At 39.3% G+C, this 14992-nt stretch overlaps 1 pseudogene; it reads left to right on the top strand.

Moving 5' to 3' along the window:
- LOC105548619 overlaps positions 1-14161 on the top strand; it is a 155913-nt pseudogene extending 141752 nt beyond the window's left edge.
- The last annotated feature ends 831 nt before the right edge of the window (positions 14162-14992 follow it).

Genomic DNA, 14992 nt, shown 5'->3' with positions numbered 1-14992 from the left:
TTTTTTTGAGACAGAGTCTCATTCTGTCACCCAGGCTGGAGTGCAGTGGTGCAATCTCAGCTCACTGCAACCTCCACCTCAGCCTCCTGAGTAGCTGGGATTACAGGCATGGACCACCATATCCAGCTAATTTTGTATTTTAGTAGAGACGTGGTTTCAGCATGTTGGCCGGGCTGGTCTCGAACTCGTGGGCTTAAGTGATCCACCCGCCTTGGTCTCCCAAAGTGCTGGGATCACAGGCATGAGCCCCCGTGCCTGGCCTAGTGGCCTGGCCTTTATAATTTTTTCCAAGCTAAAATCATATCAAATGTGCTATAAGAAATAAGACGTCAGGACTTCTATTTTGCATCTATTCACTATTCATCTGATTAAATGACTTCAGAAATCATTGTTTCAGAAAATCCTGGCCTTTCCAGTGGGTGCAGTTTCAGCTCACTCAGTGGGTAGGTTGGCCTTCTCTCCTTGTTTGGTTCAACTTCCACAGAAAGATATAAAACAGCATCAGTGTCTGCCGAGATTCGCTGTGTCTACTCAGCTGGCCTTATTCCTAACTCCATTCCATTTTCCCGTCTTTTCTCTTCTTTCACCCTCATTTTTATTCATTTTGTGTATGATTTTTGTGTCTTCCTTAAAGTCCTTTATGTAACAGATATTCAAAAAATGAGTGGATGGAGACAGAGATAGAAAAATGTGTCCTGTTTAAGAGTAAGCCTAAACCCTACCCAGTAATGTACTTTAGTGTTTCTTAAACTTGTGGTGGTCTTTCCAGTCTCATCTCGAGACATTTTCCACCACACCCTTCACATACCAGTCTACCAAAGTGCTCACAACTCCCTAAGCAACCCCCTAAAGTTTTTCTTTGGGACAAGTTTCTTAACCATTTGGGGACTTAGTTTCTCATCCAAAAACTGGGAATAATACCTACCTTATAGAGTGGTTGTAATGATTAAATGCATTCATTTATGAAAAGCACCTAACATGGTGCCTGATGTAAAGTAAGCACATGATATTGCGGTTGCTGTGGTAGTGGTGATATTTTTTCACAAGAGCCTGGCTTTGCACATACATTTTCTTCAGCCTAAAATACCGCCTTCTCCACTTACCTAATTTGTATTTCCTTTTGTCAGTGAGGCCCTTCCTAATCCCCACAGGGCAAGTTAGAGTCTTATCTGCACTTTAAAACATTGTATAGACCGTTATTATTGTACTTAGTACACTGTGCTCTATTGATGTCCGATGTCTTCATGCGTTTATTTTCCCCGCTAGATTGTTAACGTTGCAGTATATGGTCTCCTTAAGGTTATCCCTGACACTTAGGACAGAAGAGATCATGAATATATGTTAAGGAAGGAAGAGAAAGAGCAAGGGAAGAAACAGAAGAAAGAAAGAAGGAGCAAGCAAATGAATGAATCTAATCTTCTGGTAATTTCCTGTCCTCTATCATTCGTGGACGATCCCCAACAGCGATGCATTGATCTCATTGACAAATTCTGTCAGTGCGCTGATTAACAGTTCCCAAGCTTATCACTCGGGGCATAAATAACTGTGGTTCTTCGAGATAATCATTCACAGTGAATAATTTGCCTCCTACTTGATGATAATACCAACTATTGACAAAGCCAAAATTACTCAACTTGCCAAACAAAAAACCAAAATCATTTATTTAGAAAATGACTCATCTAGGAAAGAAGCAGCTACTTTTGAAATTGACACACGTGAGCCAAAATTTGCTTCTTAGGAAAAAAATATACATTTCAATGGTTCACTTGGTTTCAGTGGCCAAGTTTTTATGAAGACGAAAGAAGTGGAAAATGAAGGATAAGTGAACACACAGGGTAGGTAAGCACATTGATTTTCTTCATCACTTGCATTCTCTTTGATGATTTTCCCTGTCTAGATTTCCTAAATTATACATGGAGGGTTCTTATTAACCAGGCTTGTGGAATTGGAAAAGAAATTCAGTCAGAAAAATAAAATTAATTGTAAACTGGAAACATTTTCTCACAAAGAGCAACAGTTTTTCTTCCTTGTCACAACAAAGATCCTCTTTACAGACATCCTGTTTCTGAGATACTGCCCATTGGCAATAGAACTTGCAACTGAGTAAAATGTCCCCATTTTTATGAACCAGTATTTCAAGCTCTGAAAATGCCACAATATGTAATTTTTATCAGATATCCTGTTAGATAATCTTAATAATAATAGGGGCTGCCACTGTTTTCTTCTTCTGGCCTTTGGCAGTCTGACTCCAGCAGCTATATATTCAGCCACATCACCCACCATTTAGACTTTTGATCTCACCCTCTCACCCCAATCTGCACCTTCTCCAGTATTCCCTAGATCAGTGAAGGATGTGACCACCCAGTCAATTACTCAAGTGAAAAATTTCAGAATTACCTTTGGGTCCTCTCTTTGACCCAGTACATCCCATCCATCACCAAGCCCCTTGACACTGCTTCCATAACATCTGCCTAGTCTATCCATTTCAGCCCATTCATACCACTGCCTACCCACACCAGCATTATCATTCAGCTGGGCTGCCACAGAAATCCCTGTTTGGTTTCTTCTTGCTTGTCTATAGTTTCCACACAGAAGCCAAAGAGAGCTTTGCTAAAACATAAATCAGATCACATCGCTCCCCTGCTTAAAAGCCTCCCATGGCATTTTATTCCACTTAGAATAAAATCCATACTCTTGCCCCTGTGTCATCTGGCCTATGTGGAGTTCTTTGATCCTAGCCTTTACTGCCTTATCATCTCTCGCTGTGCACCAGCCACACTGGCTTTCTTCATATTCCTCTTACAAACATTTTCATCTGAAAGTCTTAGCACTAGCTATTCCTTCTGCCTATAATGCTCTTCCCCTGAAGTTTGCATGGCCACTGTGTTTTTAAAATGTATTTTGTATTTTGCCCTGTAATTTTAATAAATAATTTAAAATATTTTGGAAGAAAAGATTGAAAACATGCAAATTCTTTTTTGACATTTATTTACATTTACATTACTTTTGTATCTTTTATTATTATTACGGATCCATATTAGTTGTACATATTTATGAGATACATGTGATATTTTGATACAATCATACAATGTGTAATAATCAAATCAGAGTAATTGGGATAGCCATCACCTCAAGCATTTATTTGTCTCTGTGTGTGCGTGTGTGTGTCTGTGTGTGTGTTAGGAACATTCCAATTCCACTCTTCTAGTTATTTTGAAAGATACAATAAATTATTGTTAATTGTAGTTGCCTTATTGTGGTACCAAACATTACATCCTTGTATCTCACTATATTTTTGTACCCATTAGCGATCCCCTTTCTATCTCCCTGTCCCTACTACTCTCTTAGCCTCTGGTAACCACCATTCTATTCTCTAACTCCATTAGTTCAACTTTTTTTTTAGCTCCCACACATGAGTGAGAACATGGAATATTTGTTTTTCTGTGCCTGGCTTATTTCACTTAACGTAATGGCCTCTAGTTGCAATCATGTTGTTGTAAATGACAGAATTCCATTATCTTTCATGGCTGAATAATATTCCATTGTATATCCATATCACATTTTCTTTGTCTGTTCATCCATTGATGGACACTGAGATTGATTCCACCTTGGCTATTGTGAATAGTGCTGTAATAAAAATGAGAGTGCAGATATCTCTTCGATATGGTGATTTTCTTTCTTTTGGATATATACTCAACAGATGGGGTTGCTGGATCATATGATAGTTCTATTTTTAGCTTCCTACTGCTCTCCCTAATGACTGTGCTAAATTATATTCTCACCAACAACATACAAGGGTTGCCCTTCCTTGACATTCTCACCAGCATCCATTCTTGGCATAGCCACTATCTTTGTCATTCAAGGATACCTAACTACCCTATATGAAGTAGCTTCTGGGTCACTATCACTGTCACACCCCATATTGCATTTATCTGATATTTCCGGGAGCTTTTTGTTGTATGGTTGTTTTCTGTCTTGTTTGGTGCTGAATTTCCTTATATCTAGAATAGTGTTTGGCTCTCAATAAATATGTGTTTAATTGAATAAATGAATCTTGCTTTCTCAACTTTATTCCCTGTCCACAATACTGGACAATATTTCTGATGGAGAATAATAAGACCAAAGACCAGAGGTAGACTGACTGTGTATGGGGACAGAAAGGCTACAAAACAGTAAGAGAAAATGACCTGACTAGAGAGGAACATCCTTGTTGAAAGGTAGTAAGAAACAAGTTAGTAAGATCTTCAACATCAGACTGAGAACGTGGATCTCATCTGATAAGTTATAGAAGCCTCTTCCTAAACCTGGGGAAACACAGACTATGAACTCTAGCAGGTCAGGGATGTTTGTTTTGGTCACTGTTATGAATGCGATACCTAGGAAAGTACTGAAACACAGAAGGTGTTCAACAAATAGTTGAAGGCATAAATGAGTGAATAAGCATGATATAATCTGTAGGATGCTTTTTTTGGAAAACCATTTGAAAGATACAACAGAGATAAGAAGACTGTAGAATAGACTTTTCAAAATCTAGAATTTAAGAAAACCTAGAATCTAGAATTGTATTTAAGTGACTTATTAAAATTCAGTTTCCTGTGCCTTTCCTAAGACCTACTAAATAATCTAAGACTGGGGCCAAGAATCTGTATGTCATGAGTTTCCCAGGTCCTTATCTGCAAACTAAAGTTTGAGAATGACTGTCCTACAGGAGGAAAAATGATGGAAGTACTAAAGTGGGATCTATATTTGAGAGACTCGAGAACTTGCCAGAATTTTATGATGTACAGAAAAGAGTCAAAATGACTAAGTTTTCAATCTGTCAGGCAGAGAAAATAATGCCACCATTGGTAGAGCACAGGAAATTTGTGCATTAGTATGAAAAGGTCTTCTCATTGTAAAAACTTATAAGGTAATAGATTTTCACCTTTTGGAAGACAATGCGAAGGCTATGTAAAGGTGAAGAGTGAGACTAAGCTAAGAAAATTATGTGCCTCCAAAACCATGGACGGTGCTGCACCATAATAAATAGCAAAGATATTGCCACTGTATTCTAGAGCATGAGGGTGCAAAGACAAATTAGTCTCATTTCTTATTGTCAAAATCTATATTAAAGGCATGTTACTCCTGTTTATTTTGTAGTGAACGCATTCCATATGTCTCAGTAAATAGTTCTTTGTGCAATAGATCCTTGAAATTGGCTTCCTCCCAGCCATGAAACAGATATGGCATTGGAGCAATGCTAGAAAGCAAGAAAGGAATGCCAGAGATCTAATTTGAGGAAAGATCTGAATGCACATGTCTCTGGTAAACATCTTAGAAAGTTGTTCAGTTTTCCATGGTTCAGATTTTATTTATAATTCTTAGGCTTTAGAATATAGAATCCATACTTAGCAGATTTTTTTTTAATGTAAAGATGGGCTGAGGCCAGTAAATGCTACTCATGAGAAGAAATCTTTAAACATGGCACTACTTTGGGCACATGTGAGCCTCTGTGCCTTTGTGTTATGGGAAACCTAACATTTAGAATACCTAGGGAGTTGAATACCCAAAAGTAAACTATCCCTTCCCGCCATGAATTCTTACAGAATTTTCATCATAAACCCCAAATTCTTCTTGTCAGTTTTCCGTTAACCACTGTCATATGAGAAAAGAAGTCAGAGAAGAGAGGCCCGCGGGTAGAAGTGAGCATTAGAACATGCCTACAACTACACTTGGGAGACTGCCTGCTTCACAGCAACCATTTTGGAAGCCCTGATTTTTTATTTGAGTGTAGTGCAAAGTTAAAGGGACTGTATGAGAAGATTCTGTGTGAAGAGTTCTGCAGACTGGGCCTTTCTGTTTTCTCCCTACTTGAACAAGAAGTCATGTTGACTCCAATTTTTTAAAAGAGCAGAAAAAAAATGAAACTACGCATTGAAAACTTATGCCACAAAATTTGGGTCACACATTAATTAAGTGGGAGGTACAATACTAATTACTTCATTGTTCCTGTCAAGGAAGCTATGAGTCTATCTTGCAAAAAAAAAAAAAAAAAAAAAAAAGCGAAGTAAGGCAGCATACTTGACAGGAACCATTCCCTCACCATTACCCTCGCCCCCGCAAAGAAAATGTCTGATGAGATCAAAACAGTAAGGAAGAGAACATATTTAAACATAAAAGAGGACCAGAATTTGCCTCACAGATGACTGTTCTAGGCCATCTTCCTTATAGGAATTCTAGGTCAGGAAACTGATACCTGATGAGGGAAACAGTTTGAACTTTCTAAAGCATGCTAATAATCAGTATTGAACAAATCCCAATTCAAATATTAAGGATCTTGAAAGTTCCTTACCTTTTCAGTCAAAAAGTAGTTGTGTACAACTTTGTATCTACATAAGATGATCACGTTTCAGTGCCAACTACCAGAACTATGATAAGCTTGACCCCGTAAACTGACTTCTCTCAAAGACGCTTAGATTCTCTCAGGTCTCAGAGCATTAATTAGCATACTACCAGTGCCTTCTTTTGCGTGGTCCCCTCAGTGCCCAAGCTGTTTAGGCACTGTCCAGTGCAGAGGAAGAGGAAAGAAGACATCCCTAGCAGGAGGATCAGAGCATTGGATATAAACATTGACTCAAATACTCCAAAAGAGAAAGCTTTTCTGTGTCCTTGGCTTGTACGAGATGGCTAACTTTAGAAATATGAAGACCCTCTCTGTTCATCTTAATAGTGTAATACTTCTATCATTTTTATTGCTTTCTCCTACATGGATAAAGATCTAGTCATCCACTAAAAGAAAAAAATTGTTTTCTTTCTGAAAAGAGATATATTTTTCCTGGTTTTTCTACATGTCAAGGACAACTGAACTCAGAAGGAATAATTTAGATTTATTTACAGTCTGAATTCATACAGATTTTGTTTCAATCAAGTTTGGCCTTACAATTATGCCACTTTGTCCTGAAGGTGTGTGTTTATTTTTGTAAGTATATGATGTACAGACCCTTCGTGAGTGATAGATAGTTATTAAGTTTAGACATATGTTAATCGTTTAGCAAAGGGCGAATAACCAATTGCATTTAATGAATGAATGCTTTTTTAAAAACTTCAAAATTCAACTCTCTTTAAATCTGCTATATTATTATTTACTTTATTCATCAGGGTGATTGTGCTGTGATTACCTGGAAATAAATAGCCCCTAACTAACTTGGCTGCATAGCTAGTCTTCCTTTCAATAATAGCTATCCAATATGTTTAAAAAGCAAAAATTAAGTTTCATGTTTTGTAATCAACAACCACAAAATGATGATTTTTTTGCAGATGATTATAATGCTTTTCATAAGGTTTTAAAAAGTAGAGTACCAGAGACATAAATATGAGAGAAAAGAGCCACTTTCAATAATTTAGTTTAAAAACAATTAACCCTGGGTCATTTCCCAAAGTTAATCTTCTATGTCGGGAAAATTGAGAGTAATTTAGAGAAGCATAATACTTTTACTAAATATTTCAAATTCTGCACCTTCCTCTATATTGTAAGTAGGTAAAGAGAGAATTATTTAATAACAGTTCAGGCACTCCAAAGCTATGAACACCCATCTTACAAACATCAAAAACTTGTAAGTAAAGAGATGCACACTCTCTTCACTCAACTGCAAAAACCTAAACTGGTTCCAGTTATGGAAACTTTCTAGCTGTCATCTCTAGTCCTGCCATTCTCTATCTTGAGAAGAAGGCTAAGCACAAACCGGGCACAGCAAGATAACAGTTTTCTCAGATGGAGATTTCCTCCCCATTGTTGGATCCTTTTTATTATCAAGGCTCTCAGTGTGTTAAAAATTAAAGAAATATAAAAGCAAGGTTACAACATTTTTAGCATATTTTAAATGTTCCATCCTAACAATGAATTCCAATGACAGTGTAGATAACCTCAGTAGAAGATAACGTCAAGAATCTAAATTTGAGGCTCTTTATGAAAATGAATACAGACCAAATGGCTTTCCTGGTTCTCTCTATAATTAGCTCTGCTATTCACTCCCAGTTTTCATTCCCTTGAAGTTTTTCAACAGGTTTCTCTGCTACCAGTATTTCCCACCTACCATTTATCCTCCATAATGCCATCAGAGTGACCTTTCTAAAATGTCCACTTGGTCATGTCATTTCCATGCTTAAAACCCCCTAAGTTTCCAGGGGTCTGTAGACTTAAGACAGGCTGCTTCCCATGGGGACCACAGAACCCTTTCTTGCTCCAGCCCTGGCCTGCCCCTCCATTCCCATGTCCCAGTGCATCACTTCCCTTCCACTCGGCCTCTGCACTTCACACACTTTCCTCGGCTCACTCTATTCCCTGAGCCTGAATTGCTCTTACACTATCTGCCGGCAAAGAAACTCCTCCTCTGTTAAGATTCACCACAAGCCTGGTTCACCAATGGTCTCAGGAGGCTCTGGCCACCTTGTTGGCCCTATTGTACCCCAGTTACCTCTTTTGTAGTTTTTATAATGACGGTTACACTTAGTTTCTTATGAGTTTGACTTCCCTTACTGAGGGCAGCGACTGTTTTTATCCACTTTTGTATCTATCCTCAGTGTCTGGAGCCCAGGGAGTACTAGATTAATACTTTTTATAATATTTTCATCTTTGTTGTTGGGTTACTTTTCTTCACTTGTTTCTTTTCCCTTCTCACCATTCCACTTTTGAGGTTTAAAAAATCATTTTAATCTTGACTGATAAGCATTAAAATAGTATTATCAAAGACTTTTATCATGAATAAGTAGGGTTATGTTTTGAAGGGAAATTCTACATAATTTTTAAGAGCCATCAGCTTCTAAAATTCCTTGAGAATATAAGCCTCTCCATGACAATTTCTATACATCTCTTCATCTTCTTATACTTAAATCTACTTCTCTTCAAGCACAGAGAGACAAGAAAAATTTAACTTTTTATTTAATTTTATGATTTCTCTCTTTGGTTTTATTGCTGCAGTATTATTTTCCTGCTACTTGTTCATTTCAAATATGTAATGTTTCTGCTACATTGTGGATTAAATGACTTTCACGTGCTGATTTTCCAACCCCAGCACCATCCATGATATCGTTTTCTGTGGAGACATGTATTTTAAGCACATTTGTAATTTAGCACATTTGTAGGTTGTGGATTCTCCACTGAGATTAGGAAAACTGTCATGTGCTAATTTAAATTATTCACTCAGCAAGCATTTATTGAGTAATAACATTTGTCAGAATCAACTTTAGGCTCTGAGGATGAGAAGTGGAATTAATTAGGCCCCTACCTTCAAGGTGCTTACAATCTAATGCATAAATTTTGCTAAATATTGGCATGTTTCTCTTTCTGCCTCTCCAATACTGCCCCTTGTGAAAACAAATTCTATTTATGATCTTAATTGCATGGAAATAGTTATGATGACAATAACAAATTAGCTTTAAATCTTTCTGAGAATCACCTCATAGATATAAGAAATAGTTTGTCGTGTTTATTTCCTTAAATACCCATTTGAGATCTATTCTTTCTGTTTTTCTTTTTAATGAGTTTCCCTCCATCTCGAAGAGATCTGTAATACTTTGTTATTTCATAACATCTACAGTGATCCTTGAACACCCTTCTGGAAGGATTTTTCAAGCAATATGCTTATTTTTCAGATCTTTTTTCCTCCAGTCTAGACAGGAGAAGATCCATCCACTATTTGAGGTCTCATTTATCGTCCTCTATCAAGAAAAAAAAAAAAACTGGGTCTGGAGATTTAAGTCTTTAACAATGTACAGTACTGAGCATTTAATGTGTGAATTTGTCTTAAATGGTTATACTTTAATCGGATCACAATTATTCCTAGCAACTAATGGATGTATCTGTAAAATGGAATTTGTCCATTAATAATAGAAAGGTTTCTAAAGATCTTTTAACATGGGATAAATAAAGCAGTAGATCAACAGAAGACAGGTATATTTTATAATAATCACTCTGAAAGAGCTATTTCAAGTAGTAATTACCCACTCAGGGATGATGGGGGAATCTCTAATGGCTATAGCATAAGAATCACTTACCATGTGACAAGAAAAACCTGCTATTCCCCCAAACTGAAAATGGAAACATTCTTTAATGGGAAAATAATGCCTTAATTCACTCTTTTAAAATCTTTAAATTAAATATATAAAACGCAATGTTTTCATCTCTATAGTCTTACTCATTATTTTTCTAAGCATAATTTTTAAATCTATCTTTTATGAGAATCTACTGGTAAAACAGTAGATTCATTTTTTGTTTCCATGGAAGCCTTCCTTCTGGAAGACATGTCTTACCTTTCTAATAAAGTTATTTTTTTAATGCCATCATTTCAACTTTTGGTGTTTTCTCCCCCTAAATCTCCAGTTTAAATCAGTTTCTATTTTGTGGCTTGTCTGATTATGGAGCTTTCCTCTAGGAAACTGGTCATTCCACTCAGAAGAAAACTAGATTTTTGGTGCCATTCCCAAAGGAACAAGTAGGTCAGCTCCTCCTTACTATTTGTAGGTGACTAAAGGAAAGAGAAATGTCAGTTTGCTCATATATTGATGTATTCATTCAACTAGTATTTACTGAGCATGTATTCTAGACAGGTACCAGCTCAGGGACCTGAAGTAAAGCTGGGGAATGTTGACACACACACAAAAATTCCTGTACATTGCAGAATGAAACACTGAAACTTTCTATCTGGTGTTCTAGGACGATAGAGAAATATTACTAAATCCTCATAACATTGTTGCAATTTCAATTAAATAGGGTTAGCCCACTGAGTAAATTCTACTCTTCCTAAGTGCTCATGGCTTCTCTTACCAGGGAACTCCTTAACTATGTGGGTTCATCAAAAGATAGAGCTGACTTCAGAAACTCCTGTAGAAAACTTTTCAAAACTCCTCATATCATTTTTTAGAGCATGTGTAAATCCCTAGCCACTTTCTCACTGTTACCCTATCAGTATTTTTATTGGAAAGATGCATAGATTCTCAGCAATCATAAATGTTAATGATTTTTACATTTTTCGGGACACTTGGGTTATAAAACACACACTAAATTTCAAGCATGTTCATATGCTTAAGACGTCCATTGAATGAACCTAGGTCCACTGAATCTTACGCAGCTCACCCAGACTTACTTGAAACCGGTTTTCTCAGTATGGGTGCCATGGAACCTGAATATATCAATCATAAGAAGAGTTAACAATCCACCTCATGGGTCAATCAGAAACGTGAACTCAAAATCTTTCCCTGTTTGCTATACTCTCTCTTTTTGCTCTACATCTAGCCTTTCAATTCCTGGTTGGGAAGACCCCCTAACTTGCATCTTAGTGATGTAGCTCCTCCATGTCTGTCCAGCAATAAACTCAGCTTTGGTATTTTTTAGGTCTGATGATCTTTGTATATTGATTCTGATTTGCTAAAGACCCCTAACATGTATTTTGTATTTAAAATTGTGTATTTACTATGTGTCAGATACTGTTCTTAGAGCTTTGCAAATATGAACCTATATTGGTGCCGATTTGTAATTTTCCTGAAGCAAGAGTTAGAATCACAGATACTTTCAAGAAGCATTTAACCAGCCAATGAACTTAACTGACTGTCCAGTATTCATATCTTATCATCTAGCACTTTCATTACTATTCGTCTTTGTTTTTTACTTGTTTCTCATAGTAACTGTCATGATGGTTTATGGGCAAAAATTGGCTCAAAGAAGAAAGCCAACTGCTAGAGCTCTTGATAGAAATAAAGAGGAAGGAAAATAATTCGGAGAAATTATCTGTTTTAGCCTGAAAATAGAAATTTTCAGTATATTAAATAGTGGCATGTTGAATTTGATGGCAGATCAGATGTGTAACATGAAAGAATTCACAGAACTTTCTAGGCAAAGCAAAAGAAAACCATTTCAGGGGGAAAATTCTCGTGTCCCTAACAATGCAATAGATGCATACTGTGGAAAAGAAAAGTCAGTGGACACTGAATTTGTTTTTTGTGTTGGGAGGATATGTATGAGAAAGAACTATTAAGGGAGAGAAAGCTGGAAGTTAGAATAAAGTCAGAACACTTTCATACCTATAAAATTGGGGATTCACAAAGATCTCCAAAGCTTTGTAAATGTCAGCGTTCTACCACACTGTTTAAAAAGCTTGAATATTAAATAATTTTTGTTACCCAATGTGAATTTTTTTGTGATTTTTCACTGTGGTAAAATATAATAAAATGTATAACTTTAGTCTTTTTTTTTTTTTTTTTTTGGTTCAGATGGAGTCTTACCTGTCACCCAGGCTGGAGTGCAGTGGCGGGATCTCAGTTCACTGGAACCTCTGCCTCCCAGGTTCAAACGATTCTCCTGCCTCAGCCTCCGGAGTAGCTGGGATTACAGGTGCCTGCCACCACTCCCGGCTAATTTTTTGTATTTTTAGTAGAGACGGAGTTTCACTGTGTTAGCCAGGATGGTCTCGATCTCCTGACCTCGTGATCTGCCCGCCTCAGCCTCCCAAAGTGCTGGGATTACAAGCGTGAGCCACCGCGCCCGGCCAACTTTAGTCTTTTTTTTTTTTTTCCTTTTGAGACGGAGTTTCGCTCTTGTTGCCCAGGCTGGAGTGCAGTGGCGCCATCTCAGCTCACTGCAACCTCCGCCTTCCAGTTTCAAGCGAGTCTCCTGCCTCAGCCTCCTGAGTAGCTGGAATTACAGGCGCCCGCCACCATGCCTGGCTAAATTTTTTTGTATTTTTAGTAGAGACGGGGTTTCACCTTGTTGGCCAGGCTGGTCTCGAACTCCTGACCTCGTGATCCGCCCACCTCGGCCTCCAAAAGTGCTGGGATTACAGGCGTGAGCCGCTGCACCGGCCAACTTTAGTCATTTTTAAGTGTATAATTTACTGGCATTAAGTGCACTCATGTTGTTGTGCAGCCATCACTGCTATCCGTCTCTAGAAGTTTTTCATCATCCCAAACTGAAACTCTGTACCCACTAAACAGTAACTCCAAGTCCTCCCCTCCCCTCAGCTCCTGATAACCACTATTCTACTGGCTGTCTATGAATTTGGCAACTCTACATACCTCATATAAGTGGAATCATACAATATTCCTCATTTTGTGTGGGGTATATTTTATTTAGCATAATGTCTTTAAGGTTATTATTGCATGAATTAGAATTTTATTCCTTTTTAAGGGTGAATGATATTCCATTGTGTGTATATACCACATTTTGGTTATCCTTTCATCTGCCAATTAAATTTGGGTTATTTCTATCTTTTGGCTATTGTGAATAATCTTACTATTGATGTACAAATATCTGTTCATTTGAATCCAGTCTACTGTCCAGAAAAATAAAATAAAATATCTGAACTCATGGTAGCGGCAGCGGCAGCTGCTCAGGCGCGGTGCGGTGGTGACTAAGCTAAGCGCCTGGCGGCGGGTGTGCACCGAGCCCCGGCCCGGCCCGGCCCCCGCGTGCCTCCCAGGCTCCACAGCCCTGATGCTGAGCGGGTGCTGAGCCCGCTCCGGCCGCGACGACAGTGAAGCATCTCCTGGGCCAGAGCGTGCTCCGGAGTTCCTGGGACCAAGTGTTCGCCGCCTTAGGGCAGCGGTACCCGAATCCCTGTGGCAAACATATCTTGACGGAAGACATAGTACACCGGGAGGTGACCCCTGGCCAGAAACTGCTGTCCCCGAGACTCCTGACCGAGACCGAGAGGATGCCCCGCTGGGCTGAGTGGCTGTTTCCTGCCAGTGTTGCTCACGCGGTGGACATACATATTGGAGGACTCTGTTGTGGACCCACAGAATCAGAGCGTGACCACCGTCACCTGAAACATCAACCACGCCTGGCCGATGGTGGTGGAGGAACGGTGAGTTGACTGTGAACTCTGTCAACAGTGGCTGGACCGAAATCTGCCGGGAAGCGAGGGTCTCCTCTAGCTTATTTGGTGTGCCCAGAGCTGTCCGGGAATTTGGTCTTGCCCAGTTCAAAAGCAACGTGACCAAGACCATGAAGGGTTTTGAATATACCTTGGCGAAGCTGCAAGGCGAGGCCCCTTTCAAAACACTTGTTGAGACAGCCAAGGAAGACAAGGAGAATGCAAAGGAGACGGCACTGGCAGCTGCAGAGAAGGCCAAGGACCTCACCAGCAAGGCGGCCACCAAGGGGCAGCAGCAGCAGCATCACTTTGTGTAGCCAGCCCACCACCACCACAGCACCCCAGACAGTTCTCTGCCCTCCCTCCATTGTACCTTATCATTGAAAATCAACTTCCGGCCGGGCGCGGTGGCTCAAGCCTGTAGTCCGGGCACTTTGGGAGACCGAGGCGGGCGGATCACGAGGTCAGGAGATCGAGACCATCCTGGCTAACACGGTGAAACCCCGAATCTACTAAAAATACAAAAAAAAATTAGCAGGGCGTGGTGGCGGGCTCCTGTAGTCCCAGCTACTCCACTCGGGAGGCTGAGGCAGGAGAATGGCTGGAACCCGGGAGGCGGAGCTTGCAGTGAGCCGAGATCCCACCACTGCACTCCAGTCTGGGCGACAGGGCGAGACTCCGTCTCAAAAAAAAAAAATCAACTTACAGCCCTATCTACTGTCTGGGTGGTGGGTTGTGGGGAATCCAGTTTGACATCTGCAGTACACCAGGCACGTGATCCACGTCTGAGCCAGGTCTGCTTATTCTCCCATTGGGCAGCTGAGGACCGAGGCACACAGGGGCGGTGACTTGCCCTGGGATCCAGGTAGCCTGCAGGTGGACTGGCAGTAAGTGCTAGACTGTAAGCCCTAGGAGGGCAGGGCTCTTAGTTTTGTTCTCTGATGTGTCTCAATATCTAGCACATAATAGGCACTCAATAAATACTTGTTGAATTCAAAAAAATAAATATCTGTTGAAGTCTCTACTGTCAGTTATTTTTGTTTATATACTCAGAAGTAGGACTGCTAGATCATATAATTCTGTTTAATTTTTTATGGAACCACCATACTTCAACATGAATATTTTTGTAGGATTAATGCAGCAAAGCT

The sequence above is a fragment of the Mandrillus leucophaeus genome, unplaced genomic scaffold (assembly GCF_000951045.1).
Source record: "Mandrillus leucophaeus isolate KB7577 unplaced genomic scaffold, Mleu.le_1.0 Scaffold417, whole genome shotgun sequence".
In the NCBI taxonomy this organism is placed as follows: Eukaryota; Metazoa; Chordata; class Mammalia; order Primates; family Cercopithecidae; genus Mandrillus; species Mandrillus leucophaeus.
Note: the sequence above shows the minus strand (reverse complement) of the source record. Positions and strands in the feature narration are given on the sequence as shown.